Below are 24352 nucleotides of genomic sequence, written 5' to 3'. Positions count from 1 at the left end.
GAAGACTCCAGATAAATCAATCCTTATCCAATCCCAAGCCATTCATCTTAGGAGTGCCCCAGGGTTCCTCCCTCTCCCCGACACTTTTCAATCTGTTTATGGAACCACTCTCCAATCTTCTCAACTCCGCAAATGTCCACTACCACATGTACGCAGACGACACGCAACTCTACATCAAGGTCCACTCTCTTGAAGATATCAAGTCCCTCAACTCAACGCTACAAGAAACGCAGACCTGGCTGGCCAATAACCACTTAAAACTGAACACCCTCAAAACAGATTTCCTCCAACCAATCGACCATCATCCGAAAATGGATGAAGCATCTAACAGCACTCGATGGTCAACCCCTCATCATTGATTCTGCTAAATCACTAGGAATTACTGACTATAAGCTAAATATGAAGAAGCACATCAGCGCTGCAACTAAAGGAGCACATTTTCACATGAACACCTTAAGAAGCCTGAAACCCTTCATACCCGCAAATGACTTTAAACAGGCAGTTCAGACTCTTACAACCCCCAAAGTGGAATACGGGAGTGTCGCTCTCTGCAGCCTGCCGAGAGCATCGATGGCCCCTCTTAGAGCATCAATTAATGCAGCAGCGAGACTCATCACAGGCTCCAAAAAAAAAGTTATATCTCCCCTGACCTTTGTGCACTCAACTGGCTTCCTTTTGAGGCCAGAATTCATCTGGAAATTGCCTGTATGACACACAAGGCATTACATCACAAAACCCCAAGATACTTAGCAGAGAAATTGATCCTATCGGGTGGGAATAGAATGACTAGAAGCTCCCAAAATCTTTTACTGAAACCTCCACGTTTTACCAAGAAGAAAACATATAACCGTACCTTCTAAGGAATGGCTCCCAGGATTGGAATGCCCTGACCCCAGAAACCAGACTGAACCCATCCACGGCATCGCTCAAAAAAGAAGTGAAATCGATTCTCTTGGCTAAATTTACTTGAACTGTTTCCTACATTCCTTTAGAAACCTGCCATTATGTAATAGCTATCACTAATCTATTTACTTGACCTATAGTATTTTTATTTCTATGCATGTATATTCTACCTATATCGGACCTGTAAAGCGCACTGTATGTTACCTATATCTGCCCTGTAAAGCACTCTGATACCCGTAAGGGTCTTGTTCGCGCTATACAAAACCTTCAAAATAAATAAATAAAATGAAATTAGTAGACGAAATGTGGTGCTACAAAGCCATCCCTGGCCTTAACACACATTTGTATCACCCTCCAACAACCAGGTGCAAACTATTTGGGAAAAGGGTTGCACAAGAGAAAGTTTGATGGAGACTGGCTCCCTCCTGTTGTTGTGCCACCTCAAAGGGGCTGAAACTCTAAATTATGTTTTATGCTCAGAAGTATGTGATGGTCATGGACAGAGCACTGAGCAGTCATTCAAATGGATGTGCCATGCCACTGCACCTTGGAGAGAAATACATGAGGGAAGAAGGGAGCCCAGTACCATACTTTGATGTAGTGAAAACCAAGAAACCAGGTTATTTGGCATCAGTGGATTGTGAGTGAAGTGAAACAAATGTCTAGCTGTTATTTGCTACATTCTCCCCCAACTCTTTGGACAAACAGCCTATATTGCGCTGAATCCAATATCTGGTGTCCTCTCTATGGACCAAGATTCAAGGCACACAGAAATGAACAATGGAAAGTAAGATGTTGGTGCAGTTAATCAAAACAGAAGAGTGACTAGATAAAAACTTAGATAGGACTACAACAATGAACATTCAGACGGCCACAATTATGCTTCCTCGGGACAGCCATTATCTTCGTCACATTGATATCAAACAACACCTGAAGCGATGTCAGAATTTTCATGGAGATTGAACTGGCCTCTCAATTCATCCATTGTTACATTTTACTTATTAATCTCATAGAACACTAACAATACCCATAATAAACAGTGAGAAGTTCCGCATGCGCCCAGGCAACTGATGAAATCCTTAGGGACTGCTTAAAATGTGTCAAACACTCCTGTATCAATCCATGCTAGTAGGCACACTTCGTGTTTTTGTTCTCTATTGCCCAAAATTCTCAGTTTTGTTCCTAATTCTACACTGAGAGATCTGTATGTACAAAGTCATTGTAAATCTGTTTTTCAGGAGAAACTAGCGTGTATATAAGTCCCTACTAATTACCCCTATCCTATGACCCCTTTCTGTCTTATGCATATAACGCCTATAGCCTGCTCTCCCTCCCTCAGAATATTTGTGAATTTTATAGCCATCCTTCATTAGCTTTTCACCACTACTCTATGGACAGTTAACATTATATTATTCCTTTTGCCCTTCTTATTTTTGGAAAATATTTCTACCAAGCTTAATGCCTTTCACCAAGCTGGTATGGGATCTTTCTCCTATGAAACCATTGATATGTGAATGCACCCCATGAAGGCTTTAGTGATGATCAAAAAGTGCCTATAATAGAAAAGAGCAATTAGTGAATTTTGCAACTGTCTCATACAGCCAACCATAATTTCTCCACCTTACTCTCACTAAGGATCCCTTTCATTCCTTTTATTATGTCTATAATGCCTAGGAAAGGTGTCCCTGTAAATCAAGTCAATTTAGAGGGTATGATTGAATGTTTGATATATCAAGTTTTTTTAAATCATTGACCATGAACATGAAAACATGCAAACAATTTAGATATGTTATAATCACAAGTAGTTTACTTGTTAGGGTTATTCTTAGCAGATTGCAAACACTTATAGGTTTGTTAAAAAGTTGGTTGCAAGATGGAGGATGGACACTGTCCATTGACACAGCCCCATTCCCAGTTTGTATTCTTCATGTATTCTTTGTTTCCAAACCATCACGACTGAATACAAAAGGTGAACACAGAGCTGTCCCCTGGAGGTTGTACTTGGCCATCTGCATGTCACCACAATGAATTCTGCTATGAAGTAAGGATATGCCATTCACAGAAGCCATTCATATGAGAGAACGTCTGCCTACCCTGTTGGCTTTAGTTTGAACTTCCTTTGAATGCACAAACACTGATTTGCAGTGTACTGCCGCCTCCCTGCCAATGTTAGGACATATAAGCAGGATCTTCCCATCATCTCATTAAACATATTTGTGACACATACCAGTGGGGATCTTGCTGCTCTTGATTCTTCCAGAGTATGGAAATGAATGCTGCTCTCTACTCCCTGGTTATGAACAAGCACAACGGCCTTGCTGAGTCTTTGGTGACCTGCCCTGCTACTGTTGCTGTCATGTTCTGAATGGAAGCTCCCAGCAACCTCATTTAGTCCAGAAATGAAGACACAGCACCTCAAAGCTCTCTCAAACCCCCACCAAAAACTGAAGGATGGCTGCTTCTATATAATATATAATATAGCTGATCCTGCTACTTTTGCAGATGTCCCTCACCTGGCAGACCTTTGGAAGCCATGTCAAGACGGACCAGCATGGCCAACTGAAGACCGTTTGTGCATATGGGATTGCAGAACTTATTGTCAGTTAGGCTGCTCTCTGCCACTGTTCATCTCAGAGGTTGGCCCCTCCCTAAGTTAAGAACCAAGAAAAGAAAAGCACCTAACTCTTAATCATTTTAACAGGCACAATATCCTACCTACTGGAACTCCGAGGCACTGCTCATTGCATTTGAAGGTTGATCACAAGCTCTATTAGCAATTTTCTCTATGTTATCTCTTTAGGTCAGCCTAAATACCAAAAACAGGCTGAACTAAAGTTAACATAGAGAATGTATGTATATATATATATATTTTTATATATATTATCTACTGGCAGTCGCCAGTAGATAGTTATAGTTACAACCTAGTTTCCATAGGAAATCTCAAAATTCTATTTTGAATAACTTTGGCGCCGGTTGACGAATCCTCGCGAAATTTTCAAAACAAATGGGGTGCTCCGTTCAGCTCCTACCCTGAAAGTCTCGGGGCCGAGAAAAAGGGGGGGTCCCAAAACGCGTTTTCCCCATGCATTTTTCCATAGGACCTTTAGTCGCAGCTATAGCCCGGACGGCTGAACAGAATTACGTGAAATTTGGCAAAGAGGTAGCCATAAGGTCAAGGAAGTGCCTTTTGCAGGTCTGGTGTAAATCTGTTCAGTATTTCCTGAGAAAATAGCATTTAAAAGTATATCAATATCTATACGCGCGCACTGTGCGCGCACCCTGCCGTGCGCGAGCGCAATTCTGATTGGTTGTTAGATGTCGGTAAACATTCGAATCGGTCGAAACCAGGAAGTGTCGGCCGCCATTTTATCTCTCGCAGTCTGAGGGGGTGAAAAAAAAGGTGGAGAACGTGAAAAGGGGGCAGAGTGGACAGTTCCTGACCCCCTAGCCTTGGTCAGGGGGTCACAGAAGGACCCCCAAGGGAGAAAAAAAACTTTTTTTTTTTTTTTTTAAATCGCGAGGTGCGCGCACTGCGAACCTTGGGTGCTCGGTGCGCAAAGCGCACCGAGCGCCCACAGCGTGAGCACGGTGCGCGCACGGTGAAAAACCTGAAAAAAAAAAAATCATAAATACATAACTTAGCATTTAAAAAAACGTACAAATTCACTGAAAAAACCGTAGGTTTCACACACGTTATAGTTACGAATTAGCATTTAAAAAAACTTGCAAATTCACTTAAAAAACCATAGGTTTCACACATGTTATAGTTAGCTGGACATTTCACTCGTAAAAAACCAATGAAATTCCCCCGTTATAGTTAGTGCAGGCAACTATAACTCACGCGACGGCAATCCTCTATTGATGACGTCAGATATTACATCACTGATGACATATGTGTCTTTATGAAAAATAAATATTTGTAATATATGTATAGCTAAAGAGTAATGGAAGAAGACATGGGTAAATAAGTTTCTAAATACAGTGATGTAATATCTGACGTCTTCAGCAGAGGATTGCGGTCGCGTGAGTTATAGTTGCCTGCACTAACTATAACGGGGGAATTTCATTGGTTTTTTACGAGTGAAATGTCCAGCTAACTATAACATGTGTGAAACCTATGGTTTTTTAAGTGAATATATATATATATATATATATATATATATATATATATATTACCTACTGGCGGTCGCCAGTAGGTAGTTATAGTTAGGACCACGTTTCCATAGGAAATCCGCAACATTCTATTTTGAATAACTTTGGCGCCGGTTGACGAATCCTCGCAAATTTTTCAAAATAGGTGGGGCGCTACGCTCCGCTCCTACCCTGAAAGTCTCGGGGGGATTCGTCAAGCGGGGGCTGAGATAAAAGGGGGGTCCCAAAACGCGTTTTTCCCATGCATTTTTCCATAGGACCTTTAGACACAGCTACAGCCCGAACGGCTGAACAGAATTACTTGAAATTTGGCAGAGAGGTAGTCCTCAGGTCAAGGAAGTGCCTTTTGTAGGTTTGGTGTAAATCTGTTCAGTAGATCCTGAGAAAATAGCATTTAAAAGCATATATATATGTGGGCGGAGCCTAACCACACATCTCATCCTGAGATCTGATTGGCTGTCAGCACTTCATCCAAGAAGTGTTGGCAGCCATCTTGGGACCAATATACATGATAGCACCTCATTAAAAAGCATTGCAGTTAATAGAAGGTTTTAAGACTTTAGTTACATTATAAATCATTTGTTGATGGTACCATACTCATTTTAGGAATTGTGGTATGTTCTAAGGTGATTTCACCATGTGAAAAAGCCTTCTGCTGGGATATCATGATTGAGAGAAAAATATTTTCTCATGCTTTTTCCACAGAGGTTTGGAAGGTGATCTATAGGCTAAACTGAGAGCTTATTTTCTGTAAATTCACATTATCTTTCTCAGTCATGTGAGAATGAAGTCTGACATTCTCAGTAAAACATGTACATCCAACAAGGGCAGAGACTGTCAGTTGATTCCTTTGTGTTCTACTGCAGCTTCCCAGAGTGTTCCAAAGAACTACTAGAGCGCTAACAGTCCTACTTATGATAAACGTATGGCACACCTGAAGCCATCTTGCTTGGATTAAAGTGGTAACTCTTAAAACATTTAATTTAAAAATGAACAAAATGAGGGGGTTCATTTTTCAATAAAAAGTATGATTAGTGCTGCAGAAAGAAAAATTAGGGCACATTTTGAGTGACTTCTCAAATCCTCTTCTATTTCATTAAAAAATTCTGACATGCAGACTGAAACATGCACTTTCAATACCAGCAGCAGTTTTCCCTGGTGAGCAGTAGCTTTACTACAGTGATCTAATGAGCAAAAAGAGTGCTAACATTCTGAATTCATGGCAAATGTGTGACACATCTGAATGCCTTCTTGATGGAATCAAAGTAAAAAACTGAAAGTATTTCCTACTGAGGAGACTGCAGTAAATGAGGAAATTAGGAAACTTCATAACAAATAAGTCTCCCAAGATGGCCACCAGAGACAAAAGAGCCCAAATGTAGCCCAAATATCACCCAGATGTAGCCCAAGTATAGCCCAATGACAGAATGTCCCAGAATGTTCTTAAAAACAACTAGAGCGCTTACTGTCTTCATTATGACAAAAGTATGGCACACCTGAAGCCATCTTGATTGGAATAAACTGGTAACACTTAAAACATTTAATTTAAAAAGGAACACAATGAGGAGGTTCATTTTGCCATAGAAATTATGATTAATGCTGAAGAAAGAAAATGAGGGCACATTTTGAGTGACTTCTCAAATCCTCTTCTATTTCATTAAAAAAATTCTGACATGCAGACTGAAACATGCACTTTTAATACCAGGAGCAGACTTCCATGGTGCAGTAGTTTTACTACAATGATCTAATGAGCAACTAGAGTGCTAACATTCAGAATTTATGGCAAATGTGTGACATATATGAATACCTTCATGATGGAATCAAAGTAAAAAACTGAAAGCATTTCCTACTGAGGAGACTGCAGTACATGAGGAAATTAGGAAACTTCATAACAAATAAATCTCCCAAGATGGCCACCGGAGACAAAAGAGCCCAAATGTAGCCCAAAATCACCCAGATGTAGCCCAAATATAGCCCAATGACAGAAGTGTGCAAAACACTTATTATTTTGTGTTTTTGCAGTGTTATATAGTGCAGACTTGTAAGGTATTGGAGTGCTTTACATGAGCATTGGTTACATCACACAAGAACACATTCATTTTGGTTGTAGACATGGGGAGACTAAGTGATTTGACCAGAATCACAGAATGTCGAGCTGAAGCAGAAACTTCAACCTGGTTCCCCAGTTGCAAAGTCTGCAGTTCTGGAAGTAACACCACATCATCTCCCCTAAGTGCAACATTTAATCAAGTGGTCAACTGGATAAAAAAACATAAAGATAACAAATAATTTAAAAGTGCTTTGTCGCTATTTGAAAACTCAGAAAATATGTCCTTATTTTAGCCTTTTAGAGCACTAACCATAATTTTGATGCCAATAAGACCCTCTCATATATGTAATTTCTAAAGGAAATGCTCTAGGTATTACAGTTTTGATTACATCAAGATGATGTCAGGCGTTCCACACTTTTGTAATAAATATAGAATGTTAGCAATCTAGTTGTTCATTAGGATACTGTTGAGAGGCAGAGACCAGGGGCACGGACTCTGAAAATTGAAGGCAGGTAGGAGGGTGCAAAGGCAACAATTTAACCACACTGAGCAGGCAGGAAGGGCCGTGGAAGCACAACAGACTATGGAGGGCAGTGGAAAGGGGGGCAGGGGCAACAAACCAACAATACAGGACTTGCAAGAGAGGCTGTTGGAGGCAAGATCTATTACGGGTCAAGGAAGCTAGGGGCGGTCCCCAGATCCCCGGGAGCCACCACAGAACTGAGCAGGAGAGTGAGTCAGGGACAAAAGGGGCACCTTAATTTGAGCCGGGGTGCCTAGGAACGCTTGCTCCAAAAATGAAGAAAACAGACATATGAGACATGGAATTGGAGGCAGAATACAATGGCAGTTTAATGAGAAGATGCAACTTCAAAGAAACCGCAGAATAGAGACATAAAGTACAAAATACAGAATCCAGATAATCATACAGCTGTCATGATATTCTCTGTATCTCAATTAATGTACTGACAGAGAGAGAGAGAAAACACATCTATAAATGCATCATGAGAAACAAGTTACACCAAGGAAAATGTTACCTAGGAACACTCACGTTTACTCTTAGAGCAAGCATTCCTGCAATTACAATACAAAATCTTTTAAATGCAAAAGTAAAGAGAACAATGGTTAAACATAACATGACATTTCATATAGGTAAAATAGAATAAGATACTTCAAGCAAAGCAGAGCAAGACATTTTAAGCAAAGGAAGACAAGAGCTCCCAACTCTTGGGGAAAACCTGCACTGCCTGTTAACCTACATACAGACGGCGAGGTAGTCCATCGATATCTGTGGGTGCTCCCTTTTTATATCATTTTGTGGGCTCCTTTGCACGCTACATCTACCTACGTATGCTACCCAAAAGCTTCGTCTGCAGATTTTACCAGACATTTCGTCATTTACCCACTTAATGCTGACAATGGACTGGGTGAAAAGGTCAGTCTCTCAGGCCAATCGCTTATCGTAAGTTCCATAGAGCAAGCAGAAAATAATGGGTATTGTACGGGAATTCAATATATTCATGTATAAAATCTCCTCAGTTCTCCTAACTTGACGCTCTGCGGTTGCCACTTCCTTAAAAGCGGGAAACCTGCCCAGGAAGCAAGTACCAGTCCAGGATGCAGCCTACTGTATGTCGACAGCTTCAGGGGGATGTTGAACTTTGATACCGAGCACGGAGCACTCGGGTAGGGTGGGGGCTACTGGTTTGGAGCAGAAGGCCTCGCAGACCTGCCTTCAGACTGCTATACACTAAAATTGCAGAGCTATGGTCAATTTAACAAAGAGGCCTACATATTGAACAGAAGGGCCTACACAGGGGTTTTATACTGGCTGAGTGGTAAGGATGTCTCAGGATAATTATATAGCAACACAGGACCCGCTGGTCAATTTAATACGGCCTACAAATGCAGCTGGCAGGGCAAGGACAAGGGTCTCATACTTCAGGTGTGGACAGAACGGGCCAGGGGCCCCCTGTGATACAAAATCTACCCTCCTTCAAGCCTGTGGCAATGTAATAGACCATTGTGGGCAGAAGGAAGAGGCAATGGTAGTACAACCATACATGCCAACAGACCCGATTCAGCCAGGAAACGTCCAATGTTTTTAAGCTCAAATGGGCTTTATTTGATCTGTCTCCTGTCTACAATATCCTCTTTTTCAATGTAACTCAAAGGGGAAAATCAATACCCCAGTTTTTTTTCAAAATCTCCCTCTTACCAAGTTCAAAATGTTCGCAAGTATGGTACATTGGATCATGGAAGGAAATGGGATAGGGACATGGACTTGGATAACAGAGGACAGGAGGGACATGGAGAGGTGCACCAAACTGACCCTGCAGGGCAGGCATCAGGGTTTGCAGTAGCACAATACACCACACGGGAGTGCAGCACAACAATCCATAGAAAGCAAGAGGGAGGGGACAGGACCATGCACATGGACAACAGAGAACAGAGGGGCAAGAGGCAATGGTAGCTAGCTGACCATAATGGACAGACAGGAGAGAAAGCTGCAGCATAACAGACCATAAAGGGCAGGAGGGACGGATCAGGGGCATTACAATGGAACAGACAAGCCAGGAGGGAGGGAGAAGGGCTGGGGGCAAGGGGGCAGGGCAGGAGCAGCAAGATAGCCATGGAGGTCAGGCAGGATGGGCACTAGAAGCAAGACACACCATGAAGAGCAACAGTGAGACTGTGATGGCATACACACAGACCATGGAGGGTAGGTGGGAGGGGGTCAGGGGCAGCTAACTGACCACACAGGGAAGGTGGGAGGGGCCATGGCAGCACAGAAGACCATGCATGGCAAGTGGGAGGGTTAGTGGCAGCACAATGGCTATGATGGGCAAGAAGGAGGGTGGAGGGGCATGCACAAAGGACGATGGAGGATAGAAGGGAGGGTCAGGACCTGTGCACAGACAAGAAAGTTCAGGGGAAGGGACCTCACAACAGACCACACGGGGCAGGCAGGAGGAGCAGCTGCAGCACAACAGACCAGGGAGGGCAGAAGGGTGTGGCAGTACAATGGACCATGTAGGACAGAAGGAAGAGGATAGGGGCATGGCATGTGGACAGGCAGGGTGGAGGTGACAGGGACAGGTTACAGTCATCTGACAATGCTAGGCAGGTGGGAGGGGAGTGGCAGCTCAACAGAACACTCAGAGTAGATAGGAGTGGCAGGTCCATGGGACATGGTGGGCAAAAAGGATGGAGCAGGGGCATGCACAAAGACATCGGAGGGCAGGGGGAAGGAGAATAGGGGCAGCAAGCTAAGCACAGAGTTTAAGCAGGAGGTCAATGATGGGGCATAGAATTGGGCAATGGAGGGCAGGAGGAGTGGACTGGTACATCATACTGAGGGCAGTGGCAGCACATCAGACCATGCATGGCAGGAGGGAGGAGGCTAGTCCATGGATTCACACAACAGAGGATAGGGAGGAAGGGGATGGGGCAGCAAGCTAACTGTTCAGAGAAGGCGGGTATTAGGAACTTTATTGTTTTTAAAACATTGTGTCTGTGCGAACTACTTAAAATATGAACAAGTATGCAGCATAATCTCACTTTTATTCAGGAAGAAGAGGACGTTTGTGACTGTGACTCCGGGCTCACTTGGCAGAAACACCCCCTGACCCTCCATCCCCTATCGCAAAATGTAATGCCCGTGAAAAGGGTAGGTGAACACAGTGTTATATAGAACATAGTCCTGAGAGCACGATTGAAAATGAAAACTAGATATAGTGTATGGTATAAACTATGCACCAAAAAGTGTGATATAAGATGAACCGGGCGTGAAATATAATATGCAATACATTGTGCGCAATGACAGATTCATTGGAGAGCGCGAGATAGCACAGGCACTAGCGCGTGCTATGCGATATGCGCCTTGGAGTGTAATATGCACAGGGCAGTGTTGTGTAACCTAACTAGTCTCTAAAGTTGTAATATAAAATATGTGCTGGGGAGTGTAAGGTTGCATATGCACTGTGACAAAGATATGGATCCCAGATTGTAATATGTATGGCATAGCACTGTGCGTTATAACATAGGCATCGAGAAAGGCACGTTAGATGGGGCAATATAACCCGTGCGAAGACAAGTGTGGCATGACATATTCACGGGGTGGTGTTACAGTGCACATGGGCTAGAGAGTGTCATAGCATATGCGCTAGCTAGTGGAATACAACACAGAGGTGTGAGGCACACGGCAGGCAATGGTGGGTGTAACACAGCATTGGGCTCTGTCAGGAGCGCGCTGTGACTCTCAAGTGATGTTCGTCCCCTTTCCAGAGAGTAAAATAAAAAGTATTACACATCCGGCAGTGGATGTGTGTTTTATTAACCGTGAGGGGGGTTTCTTGCATAGTTTTGGTCGAATTTTTGTCGAATCCCCTTTGAATGGCTTGGTGTGCATGTGTATTAAATGTGCCCGTCAATAGCTACCCAAGTTTGTATAAATAAACGACAAGGGTGTCTACCGGGATTAGGCACGGTAGGGCATCAGACATGTCAGAGCTTCACTAGTGGTGTAAATACATTCCACGTGGATTCATTGCATGCATAGTCGCCTTTTAATGAATATCACGCAAATCGTCATGGTGATAGGTACGTACGGTTTGTCCAGCATGTCCTAGGTGTGTCTATAAATATATATTTTTTAAAAATAATAAAAAACAGTGGCCGGCCCTGGGGATTGGGGTCAAAAAAATATAATTAGGAGACTGGCCCTGGGGGATGGGGTCATCAGGGCCAAAAAATTAGAATAAGAAGGGGAACCAAACAGCCCCCCTTCTTAAAAAACTAAAATAAATAAAAGACTGGCATCGTGCCGGAGGCCATGCCCCCTCCGTGCAGCACTCTGCAAACGCGCCCCCAACAGGTATCTCCAGTATGCGCCAGGGAGCTGCGCTGCAGCCAGGTGTTCTGAGGCCAAGCCCCTTTTTACACCTCTCTGCAACGCAGCTCTGTGGCGCTTACTGGAGGTACCTAGTGGTCTAGTTTGACCCTAGGGACCCTTAGGATTCAAGGGGACTTAATCTCTCAACTTAGAACAGCCACAGGGCGCGTTTACACAGTGGTGAAGGGAGGGGACGGGGCCTGAGGTGACGTGTGCAAACACGCACTATGGCACGTTTTAAATTGGGGATATAATTTCCCTTCAATACTGAGGGCCCCTGGGGGCTAACTAGCCCACCAAGTGCTTCCAGTAAGCGCCACTGAGCTGCATTGCAGAGAGGTGGTCCAGGCCGTGCCACTTTTTACACCTCTCTGCAACGCAGCTCTGTGGCACTTACTGGAGGTACCTAGTGGGCTAGTTGGACCCCAGGGACCCTCAGGATTCAAATGAACTTAATCTCCCAACTAAAAATGGACACAGGGCGTGTTTACACAGTGGTGAAGGGAGGGGACGGGGCCTGAGTTAACGTGTGCAAAAACGCCCTGTGGCCTGTTTTAAGAGGTAGTTTTAATCCCCATGCCCTCTTATATACTAGGGGCTTACAGAGGAGGTCATGCTAATCACAGGGGGACCCCAACGCATAATGTTCCCTAGTGTATGTAGGTGTTTTCACTGTATTCTAAGTGTCTTTTAACATAGCACTGGCTCTAGGACTGGTTAGTCAGGCTCAGTTACCACCAGTATCCGTCTGAAAAAGTTGAGGGTACAGGATGATTTTGCAACAAGGCTTCTTTCTGCTCTTCTTTTTGTTCTTTCTGCACGTTATCCTTCTTCCTGCACTTATCTTCGTATTTGAGGACTTCTGTTGCTTCTTTCTGCACTTCTTTTGTTTCTTTCTGTGCATTTTTTCTTCTTTCTTCACATGTCCTATCTCTGTAGGCATAGTTAGAAATTAGCATTTAAAAAACCTTTGAAATTCACAGAAAAAACCATAGGTTTCAGGCACGTTATAGTTAGGAATTAGCATTTAAAAAACCTCAGAAATTCACTGAAAAAACCATAGGTTTCAGGGGTGTTATAGTTAGCTGGACTTTTCACTTGTACAAAACCATTGAAATTCCCCCGTTATAGTTAGTTCAGCTAACTATAACTCGGGCGCCCGCAATGCACTGCTGATGACGTCACATATTACATCACTCATGACATGGTCAGTGACATCACTCATGACATCACTGATGACATCTCAAATGACATCACTGATGACATCACTGATGACATCATCCTTGTGATAGAGTGGCAGACCTCCTCTCACCCTAATATAACCTTTGATACACACATTCAAAAATAGAGACTAAAATTTTCAAAACAATGGACATACCAATACCAGTTACAACAACCTCTTCAGTAATTCTAAGATCCACATACACATCCACTCATTCACCAACAGTCCTATACAGTCACTCATACATGTACTCACTCATCATATGTACTCATACACCTATACATCCTGTTACACAATGCCACTCATCCATAGAGTTACTCACACACAGTCACTCATGCTAATAAAGAATCAAACATACATTTACTTGCATATACAGTTATACACACACCACCATACTTACTTCTACGGAAACTTACACATACTTAGTCTTTTAAACAATCACTTATAGAAACACATACTTATTCATACAGGAACTCTTTCAATCTCTCACTCTCACATATACTCACATATATACACCAATAGTCACATATACTAGTTTAAAACATATGTAGTTACTCATAAAGACACTATTGAGACAGTCATTCACTCACTAACACACCCATACACACACTCATCCACCCATACAGTCCTGCACACATGCTGTCTTCAACACATACAAACAGTGAGTCACTCATTCATGCACCTATGCACTACGTAATACCCCCCACCGAACCATGCAGACACTCAGACTGATACTCAAAAAACCAACTAATAACCTATATAGACACCCATGTAGCTACTCACCAACCCATGCAGCCACTTATACACAAAGTGAGAGACTGATACAGATATTTACATATTTAAACATTACTCACTAAGCCATGTATTCACTATGATACACTTAATCAGTCAGTTACACAATCAATTTTTCAAAAACAAATCATCCATTTAGACACTTATATACCCATTTATTCTTCCATCGACCTTGAGATATACATATATAAAACATATTTAATTTTCAGAAAAACACACATTCACTGGATGATGTCATCAGTGATGTCATCAGTGATGTCATTTGAGATGTCATCAGTGATGTCATGAGTGATGTCACTGACCATGTCATGAGTGATGTAATATGTGACGTCATCAGCAGTGCATTGCGGGCGCCCGAGTTATAGTTAGCTGAACTAACTATAACGGGGGAATTTCAATGGTTTTGTACAAGTGAAAAGTCCAGCTAACTATAACACCCCTGAAACCTATGGTTTTTTCAGTGAATATATATATATATATTTTTTTTTTTTTTTTCCGCCAACTTCCTCAGAAAGGAAAACACTGCACACCAAGGGAGTTGTATGATTCCAGGATTTAATTGTTGTTTTGTCCGTGCATGTGAACACCAACCTCCACCACCAACGCGTTTCAACCTCAATCGGTCTTGCTCACGGTGTGTGAGTCTTTTTTCAATGTCCTTTATTTATACTAATCCCCATTTTAACCATTTAAGAGGAATTGTGGGAATTGTAGTTTAATTCGAAGTGTACCCAATTAACATGTTTATGATGAACTATTGGATGTTATGCCAATTTTTTGTTAATGGAAAATTACATAACTGGGAACTATGCACTAAGCAATGATTAGATAACCCCATGCTTGTGATAATTGGAAATTTACTAGATTACATACCAATGTTATAAATATACTCACAATCATGTTCATCAAATACATCATCGTATACACATTAAATGCGAACACATACGGATACTATGTAATTTTCCATTAACAAAAAATTGGCATAACATCCAATAGTTCATCATAAACATGTTAATTGGGTACACTTCGAATTAAACTACAATTCCCACAATTCCTCTTAAATGGTTAAAATGGGGATTAGTATAAATAAAGGACATTGAAAAAAGACTCACACACCGTGAGCAAGACCGATTGAGGTTGAAACGCGTTGGTGGTGGAGGTTGGTGTTCACATGCACGGACAAAACAACAATTAAATCCTGGAATCATACAACTCCCTTGGTGTGCAGTGTTTTCCTTTCTGAGGAAGTTGGCGGAAAATTGACTACGAGGATTGGCCCGTTCTCGACACTAGCACCCGCTATGAAATAGCGCGCTTTCCTTTTGGGCCGGTTTGTTGAATCGTTAATTGAAGGAGAGGCGCCCGACATCAGGAATCCATTGAAGAAATACGAGATTCGGAGAACTGTTCGTACCGAACCTCGAAAGTGATTTGACGTCAGTGGATGTACCAAGAACAAGGACATCGACAACACAATCACAGGATTCACCGTATTTGGGAATACACAGCAAGAACAACGCTGTGACCGGCAAAGCAACAAGAGGAGTGTTGTGGAGCCCCTCCTGCCTTGTGGAGTATCCAGCGGACCGGAGTCGGAGGACCCCGCGACAACGGAGAAACACTCAGGTAGGCAGCTTCACTTCTTTCTCCCATGTTGAAACTGTGGATGTCGTAGCCAGCACAATTAGGTAACCAATATCCTGAATTGATGCAGAGGGAGTTATAAGGATAAGTGCACACCAGTTAACCAAGCAACCACCGAGTGTGAGTATTCACGGACTTTTGCACTACCAATTAACATGGAAGCCAGAGCTGCGAAACGTATACAACGAGCAGAGAGCATGTTTGTCAAAGCAGGAACATCAACGCAAAGGGCAACGACTATCGACCCAGATACCAGTCAGGCTAAAAATCTAAAACAACTCTTTAATCAACTGGAAAGACTACTTAAAAAGGAGATTACAAAAAGCTGGGAAGTAATCACGCTAGAAAAATATATTGAATGTGACCGCATACCGAGGGGATTGAGAATCTTCACGCTCCCTAACCACCCGGACACCAAGCCCGAGATGCTTGAAGAATGGGGTAAAAACAGTATGCAGTGCTCCAGAAATATGGTGCTCATTGTCATTAAATATGCCAAAAAGGACATAGAGGAGCTACACGAAGACATCAAAAAGGTTGAACTACAAATCACCAGCCTCAATAAAGAAGAAGAAAGCAAACAATTACGTACAGAAATGGAGAAAAATTTAGATCGACACGAAAATGAAGTAGAACAACGAAAGCAGAGAAAGTTCAGAAGAGACGAATTGGACTATGAAACAGGGGCTATTCTAACGTTCGCTAGAAGATTTGAAGTATTAAAAGAACAAATGGGAAAGAATGCCAAAGCGACATTACATGCGCCAGTAACCAGTGAATCAGAATCAGACCTAAGTGAAGAGGAAAGAACAACACGAACAGGACATCTAACTTTTTTAGAGGAAATGAAACTGATGTATATCGATCAAAAGAACCCAAGAGGCCAAGGAAGAGGACGAGCACGAGGTCGAGGGAGAGGAAGAACATACTATCAGTCTCCAAAAGAAGGAGAAAAACGAGAAGAGGGGGCGGAACAACCAAAAAGCTACCCTCTACGCAACCGCTTGAAGAAATGAATGCACTGAAGGGACTGAAAAAGGGCAAGATAAATCTAATCATCAATCTATCGGACTACAAACTAAATTCTCATGAACGGAATGTACTTAACAAAGGATTAAGTTTCTGTCCGGAACAACATTACAATCATGTAGATACCAGGATTGATATCTACAGATTTGTTAGGAAACTAAAACTTGCAAAGTTCTTCAGCAAATTCACGAATACAAAAACACCTATCAAGAGTAAAATAGCACCAAAGACCAGTGACCTTACAATTGAAGATATACCTCTCCTGGTAACATCGTATGACTTAATGACAAACAACGACAGCGTAACTGAATCTCAAGCCCTACAGAATTTACAACTTCACACGGACAAAAGAGAACGGACTGCTTTCAAACCTAAATCCAATTTCTGTCCTGTCCTCAGTCCTGGCAACAGAATAGACATATTTCATGACTTAGTGGTCAATGACCTAGAGACACTGATTAAAACAAACAACAACCACAAGAGAGAAAATTTGAACAAAATGGAGAGACAAGCAATTGACACTCTTATGAACAACGATAAGATAATTATCAAATCTGCAGACAAGGGGGGTAATGTGGTCATTCAAAATAAAATTGACTACATTAAAGAAGCTACAAGACAACTGGAGGTTGAGAAGAACTATGTGAAATTAACACACAATCCACTCAATGAACTAACCTTAAAGCTACAAATGAAGATTAAAAAGTGGCAAGAAGATGGACTACTAACAACAGAAGAATCTCTCTTTTTAAACAACGACAGTCCAGTTATGCCCACCATGTACTTCCTACCGAAGATACATAAAACTTTAATCAATCCCCCAGCCAGACCGATAATGTCAAGCTGTAACTCACTTTACGAGAATGTATCGGACTACGTGGACTTCTTCCTGGCACCATTAGTCACTGACTTAACATCATACATAAAGGACACAGGAGATTTTTTAAGAATATTATCCAATCTTGGATGGCAAAAGGGGTACTACCTAGCAACAATCGATGTAGTATCATTGTACACCTCCATAAAGCACAACATCGGATTACAAGCAGTTGAGTATTTTCTAAAACAACGCAGTGTACAACAATCCAAACACACAACAATGCTCCTAGAGATGATTGAGCTTTGTCTTTTCAATAATATCTTTATCTTCAATGGCCAAATATACTCTCAGCAATGCGGAACTGCCATGGGAGTTTCATTTTCTCCGAGCTACGCCAACCTCACCATGGGGTGGTGGGAGAAACTAACAGCTTGGAGTGAGGAAAATGAACCATACACTTCAAAAACAGAATTATGGTTACGTTACATCGACGATCTTTTCCTCATTTGGAGTGGCAGCCTAAATGAATTTGAAAAGTATATGAACATACTAAACAACAATGAAATAGGCCTACAGTTCACCCATAACATCAGTGACCAAGAAATTCAATTTTTGGATATAACTGTATACATAGAAAACCAAGAAATAAAAACCAAACTATATAGAAAACCAACTGCGACAAACAGTATCTTACATGGGAAAAGCTTCCATCCCCCCAAATTGAAAAAGAGTATTCCTTATGGGGAGTTTCTGCGCATGAGACGCAATTGCTCGGACGATCAAGTAATGGAACAAACATTCAAAGAAACAGCAACAAGATTCCAACAAAGAGAATACAATGAGAAAGACATAAAACAGGGTCAAGAAAGAGCAAGAGCAATTCCACGAGCACAGACTCTGAGATACCAGAAAGAACACACAGAGGAAAATAATGACATCCGAGTAATTTTGACATACAGTAAAGAAAATTACCAAATCATTGATATTCTAAAAAAACATTGGAATATCTTGAAGAAGGATCCAGACATAGGACCAAAAATTGGCAATCAACCAAGTATTTCATACCGAAAAGCGCCTTCCTTAAAGGACAAATTGGTAAAGAGCCATATGACAACCATCAAGAAATCAAAGAATTGGTTGGATACCAAACAGACTGGCTTTGTACGCTGCAATACATGCAAAGCATGTAAACACGGTATGAACATGAAACAAACAACAGATTTCATGGGCAAAATATTCAATATCACCGAGAGGATTACTTGTGAATCCATGTATGTTGTGTATGTCATTGTTTGTGGATGTGGACTCTGGTACATAGGGAGCACTATTTGCCCACTGAAGAAAAGAATCCTAGAACATCTTAGAGCTGTACAAAATAACGATACTAATTATGCGATTGCCAAACACCAAGAAACTCACAGAGACAAGAAACAGAACATAAGATACTTTGGACTGACCACTGTCCCCAAAAATGAACGTGGAGGAAATAGAACTTTGAAATTACGCAGATTGGAATCCAAAATGATAATACGTTTTAAGACTAAGGCCCCCTTTGGTCTCAACGGAGATGAGGAGCTACATAGCCATTTATGAGCCTGCAGCACAACATGAATTGACAATGAAGTTATGGTTAAGAACAATATACAAGATCTTTATATCCGTAATTATGTGTAGAAATTGAGGAAATGATACACGGGCACTAAGCCAGAAACCGACTGGGAACTATGCACTAAGCAATGATTAGATAACCCCATGCTTGTGATAATTGGAAATTTACTAGATTACATACCAATGTTATAAATATACTCACAATCATGTTCATCAAATACATCATCGTATACACATTAAATGCGAACACATACGGATACTATGTAATTTTCCATTAACAAAAAATTGGCATAACATCCAATAGTTCATCATAAACATGTTAATTGGGTACACTTCGAATTAAACTACAATTCCCACAATTCCTCTTAAATGGTTAAAATGGGGATTAGTATAAATAAAGGACATTGAAAAAAGACTCACACACCGTGAGCAAGACCGATTGAGGTTGAAACGCGTTGGTGGTGGAGGTTGGTGTTCACATGCACGGACAAAACAACAATTAACTCCTGGAATCATACAACTCCCTTGGTGTGCAGTGTTTTCCTTTCTGAGGAAGTTGGCGGAAAATTGACTACGAGGATTGGCCCGTTCTCGACACTGGCACCCGCTATGAAATAGCGCGCTTTCCTTTTGGGCCGGTTTGTTGAATCAATATATATATATATATATATATATCTATATCTATATATATATATATATATATATATATATATATATATATATATATATATATATATATATATATATATATATATTCCAAAAGAAGAACACGCACCACTTCAGTGCTGCGTAATCAGGCCCACCAGACGTGCTTCAATAAAGAAAGCTTTTATTTCAGGCAAGATAAAATAATTCAACCATGACGCGTTTCTGTTCCTGCGAACCTTAATCATATGCAGCTGATATGAGGATGCCCGCCGGCAAAAATGAGATGGGATACGGAGTGTGGATGGCAGGGCCACATGGAGGCCCGCCTCAACTTTGGAGATCTTCTGTATTTGCCAGGGTTTGTAGGGGAAAGTGTTCCCTTGCGCAGCGTGTGAAATAATATTGCACATGGAAGGCAAGTAACAAACGGACCACAATTGAAGTTTGTTGTGTAATGAATTTAATAACTTTGGCTACTAAAAGCAGTTTTCCCTGAAATATGTAAGTCTAAGCAATCTAAGACTATTACAAGGCAAAAAATATAAAACGAAAAGAAAGTCCAAGTTCAAAGACAAGGAAGCACAAATAGTGCATTATGGGTGATGTGGTCTTGAAAAATGGAGTCTAATTTATACAAGACTGACTGAGTATTGAATGAAAAGGAGTGTACTATACTTTGAAGGATTAACCAGAAGATACATATGTAAATCATTTATCATGAAAATGCAATACTTAGTAACGAAATTGTTTATGTCACCACTGCCACTTTAAATGCTGCAATGAGCACGAAACCTGGTCCCTTTTCGCTGTCTGAACATTGGTTTAAAAAACAGGGTTGAACTGGACTGCTTTTCAGCTGCATATGATTAAGGTTCGCAGGAACTGAAACGCGTCATGCTTGAATTATTTTATCTTGCCTGAAATAAAAGCTTTCTTTATTGAAGCACGTCTGGTGGGCCTGATTACGCAGCACTGAAGTGGTGCGTGTTCTTCTATTGGAATATATTGGCTTTGACGCAGCCAGCCAGACCCCGACCCGCAAGGATGTGGCGTTCCTAGCGTCAATTTGCATTTGGATTTTTTATATGAGGATGCCCGCCGGCAAAAATGAGATGGGAAACGGAGTGTGGATGGCAGGGCCACATGGAGGCCCGTCTCAACTTTGGAGATCTTCTGTATTTGCCAGGGTTTGTAGGGGAAAGTGTTCCCTTGCGCAGCGTGTGAAATAATATTGCACATGGCAGGCAAGTAACAAACGGACCACAATTGAAGTTTGTTGTGTAATGAATTTAATAACTTTGGCTACTAAAAGCAGTGTTCCCTGAAATATGTAAGTCTAAGCAATCTAAGACTATTACAAGGCTAAAAATATAAAACGAAAAGAAAGTCCAGGTTCAAAGACAAGGAAGCACAAATAGTGCATTATGGGTGATGGGGTCTTGAAAAATGGAGTCTATTTTATACGAGACTGACTGAGTATTGTATGAAAAGGAAAGTACTATACTTTGAAGGATTAACCAGAAGATACATATGTAAATCATTTATCATGAAAATGCAATACTTAGTAAAGAAATTGTTTATGTCACCACTGCCACTTTAAATGCTGCAATGAGCACGAAACCTGGTCCCTTTTCGCTGTCTGAACATTGGTTTAAAAAACAGGGTTGAACTGGAAACGCGTCATGCTTGAATTATTTTATCTTGCCTGAAATAAAAGCTTTCTTTATTGAAGCACGTCTGGTGGGCCTGATTACGCAGCACTGAAGTGGTGCGTGTTCTTCTTTTGGAATATATTGGCTTTGACGCAGCCAGCCAGGCCCCGACCCGCAAGGATGTGGCGTTCCTAGCGTCAATTTGCGTTTGGATTTTTGATATGAGGATGCCCGCCGGCAAAAAATGAGATGGGAAACGTAGTGTGGATGGCAGGGCCACATGGAGGCCCGCCTCAACTTTGGAGATCTTCTGTATTTGCCAGGGTTTGTAGGGGAAAGTGTTCCCTTGCCCAGCGTGTGAAATAATATTGCACATGGCAGGCAAGTAACAAACGGACCACAATTGAAGTTTGTTGTGTAATGAATTTAATAACTTTGGCTACTAAAAGCAGTTTTCCCTGAAATATGTAAGTCTAAGCAATCTAAGACTATTACAAGGCTAAAAATATAAAACGAAAAGAAAGTCCAGGTTCAAAGACAAGGAAGCACAAATAGTGCATTATGGGTGATGTGGTCTTGAAAAATGGAGTCTAATTTATACGAGACTGACTGAGTATTGTATGAAAAGGAAAGTACTATACTTTGAAGGATTAACCAGAAGATACATATGTAAATCATTTATCATGAAAATGCAATACTTAGTAAAGAAATTGTTTATGTCACCACTGCCACTTTACATGCTGCAATGAGCACGAAACCTGGTCTCTTTTCGCTGTCTGAACATTGGTTTAAAAAACAGGGTTGAACTGGACTGCTTTTCAGCTGCATATGATTAAGGTTCGCAGGAACTGAAACGCGTCATGCTTGAATTATTTTATCTTGCCTGAAATAAAAGCTTTCTTTATTGAAACACGTCTGGTGGGCCTAATTACGCAGCACTGAAGTGGTGCGTGTTCTTCTTTTGGAATATATTGGCTTTGACGCAGCCAGCCAGGCCCCGACCCGCAAGGATGTGGCGTTCCTAGCGTCAATTTGCGTTTGGATATATATATATATATATACCCGTTAGTGTTTTTATTTCATGAATATCAATCTTCACAAATTGTATCTGGATTGCATTTCCAGTAATCAATGACAATATTGGAGTGCGGATGCTAGACTGATTACAATTTTATCCGGCGCATGTATTAGTACTGGTTCCCTAAAATGATAACAAACATACTTTTGTATTAAGAGTGAAGCAAGACAGAAAACACTTGCTGCTCACAAAGAAAGAATAGGGTGAGCCAATTTTTATGTCTTCATTCTTTAAGTCTTCTTTATTTATGTGTTCTTCCACCATCTTGCTCCCCTGTTCGTAGGATTTGCTTGGGTGGAATACATACATTTCTTACCAGAGTTAAACACTTGTGAATGTACATGCCTGGTGTCAGATAGGCTCTCTGGCTTGCAAAGTAGGGTATCATGGCTGCCCACATCCCTCCACACGATCACAAGGTGCCACGGTGCAGGTGGAAGAGTAGAAGCAAGACTGAGGACTGCAATGGATGGTGTGTGACTAATCAGTGCAAGACACAGTTGTGCCCTCATGAGTGGGTCTGAAATCCTTGCCCCGAGCCATAAAGTGTGCCATAGTAATATTTCCTCCTAGTGTGATCTGCTGCAGATGCAACTTCCTGAGTCTGAGTCTACTATTATGGTTTGAAGTCTGATTTAAAGTCTAGATTAAGATACATGCACAATAGTTTTCTGCTAGAGTCTGTAAAGCATGCATTAATGATTTTATACACTTTGGGCGATATTCACAAGGAACTATCCCCACTTAACGGCACTTTATCGCAGCCAAAGTTGGGTAAACTTTTCGCCCCAACCACAAGCTGGTGTTAACAGCCCACAGCACCAGTTTACCCGAGATAGCAGCTGCAAAAAACATCGCCACAGATGACCCCCGCAACTATCGCTAATAAGATGCAAAGTTGGCGTTCCCATGCCAAAAGCCGTGACAACACCACTCCACAACATTCACAACGAACAGCCAGAACTGCGATAAGAACACAAAACAGGTGATAAGGCACGTTAGCAGCAGGAAAATAACATCTGCTCTGACCTGGTGCTAAGTCGGACCGCAGCCTGCACCACAAAAGGTAACCCAGCCCTCAGCCACATCGGAAGGGCAGCAGATGCAATGGAGCCACAGGTCATGCGGCCTGGACACCCAAGAAGGCCACAACACCCACCGCCACCACCCCAGGACCCCATAAAGCACCCGGAACACCTCCCCCGGACCACCACGCAGACAGGGCTGACAAAGACAGCGGACCCCCAGGAAACACACCAGCCTCACAGACCCAACACCTGACAATGTCATTGCCCATTACAGGCTCAAAAGGACAACCATCGAACGCATCATGACCAACAACGCCCAACAGGCCGACGGCACCAACATAGCGGACAACCAACATCCCACCCCACACAAAGCTGCTGGTTGTGCTGCACCTGTTGGTCCCTGGTACCCCCCAACCAACACCCGCCAAAGTCGGAGGAGTCACACAGCCAACCACATCCCAGTCCCTCACACCTGTCCTGGACATCACCATCAGCCTGGTACCCCAGTCCCCATTCGTCCAACAAAATGCGCAGGATCTGCTGGAGACCAAGCAAGGACCATACGCCATAGCTGGATGCACGCACGTGTTGGGGCAATCCACAGCACACATGTCCTACCAGTGCCCCCTGGTGACACAGCACACAATCACCGCAACAGAAAGCACACATCTCACATCAATGTGCAGGCAACAACGGAACACTGTGGAACTTCCATCGATGTAACCTACAAATTCTCCGCCAGTGTGCCTGATACCTTCATCCTCCGACAGTCCATCAGGACCCAGCTTTACCAGGATGGCACCAAGGGAAATGCACAGTCCCTTGGCAAGT

General features: G+C 42.1%; 1 protein-coding gene across 1 annotated transcript in view; it reads right to left on the bottom strand.

The window, feature by feature from the left end:
* Positions 1 to 24352, bottom strand: part of FSTL4 (follistatin like 4) — a 2149215-nt gene that overhangs the window by 492994 nt on the left and 1631869 nt on the right. The window lies entirely within an intron of this gene.

This window comes from Triturus cristatus, chromosome 7 (assembly GCF_964204655.1).
Source record: "Triturus cristatus chromosome 7, aTriCri1.1, whole genome shotgun sequence".
Lineage (NCBI taxonomy): Eukaryota > Metazoa > Chordata > Amphibia > Caudata > Salamandridae > Triturus > Triturus cristatus.
This window is presented reverse-complemented; position numbering and strand designations above follow the sequence as displayed.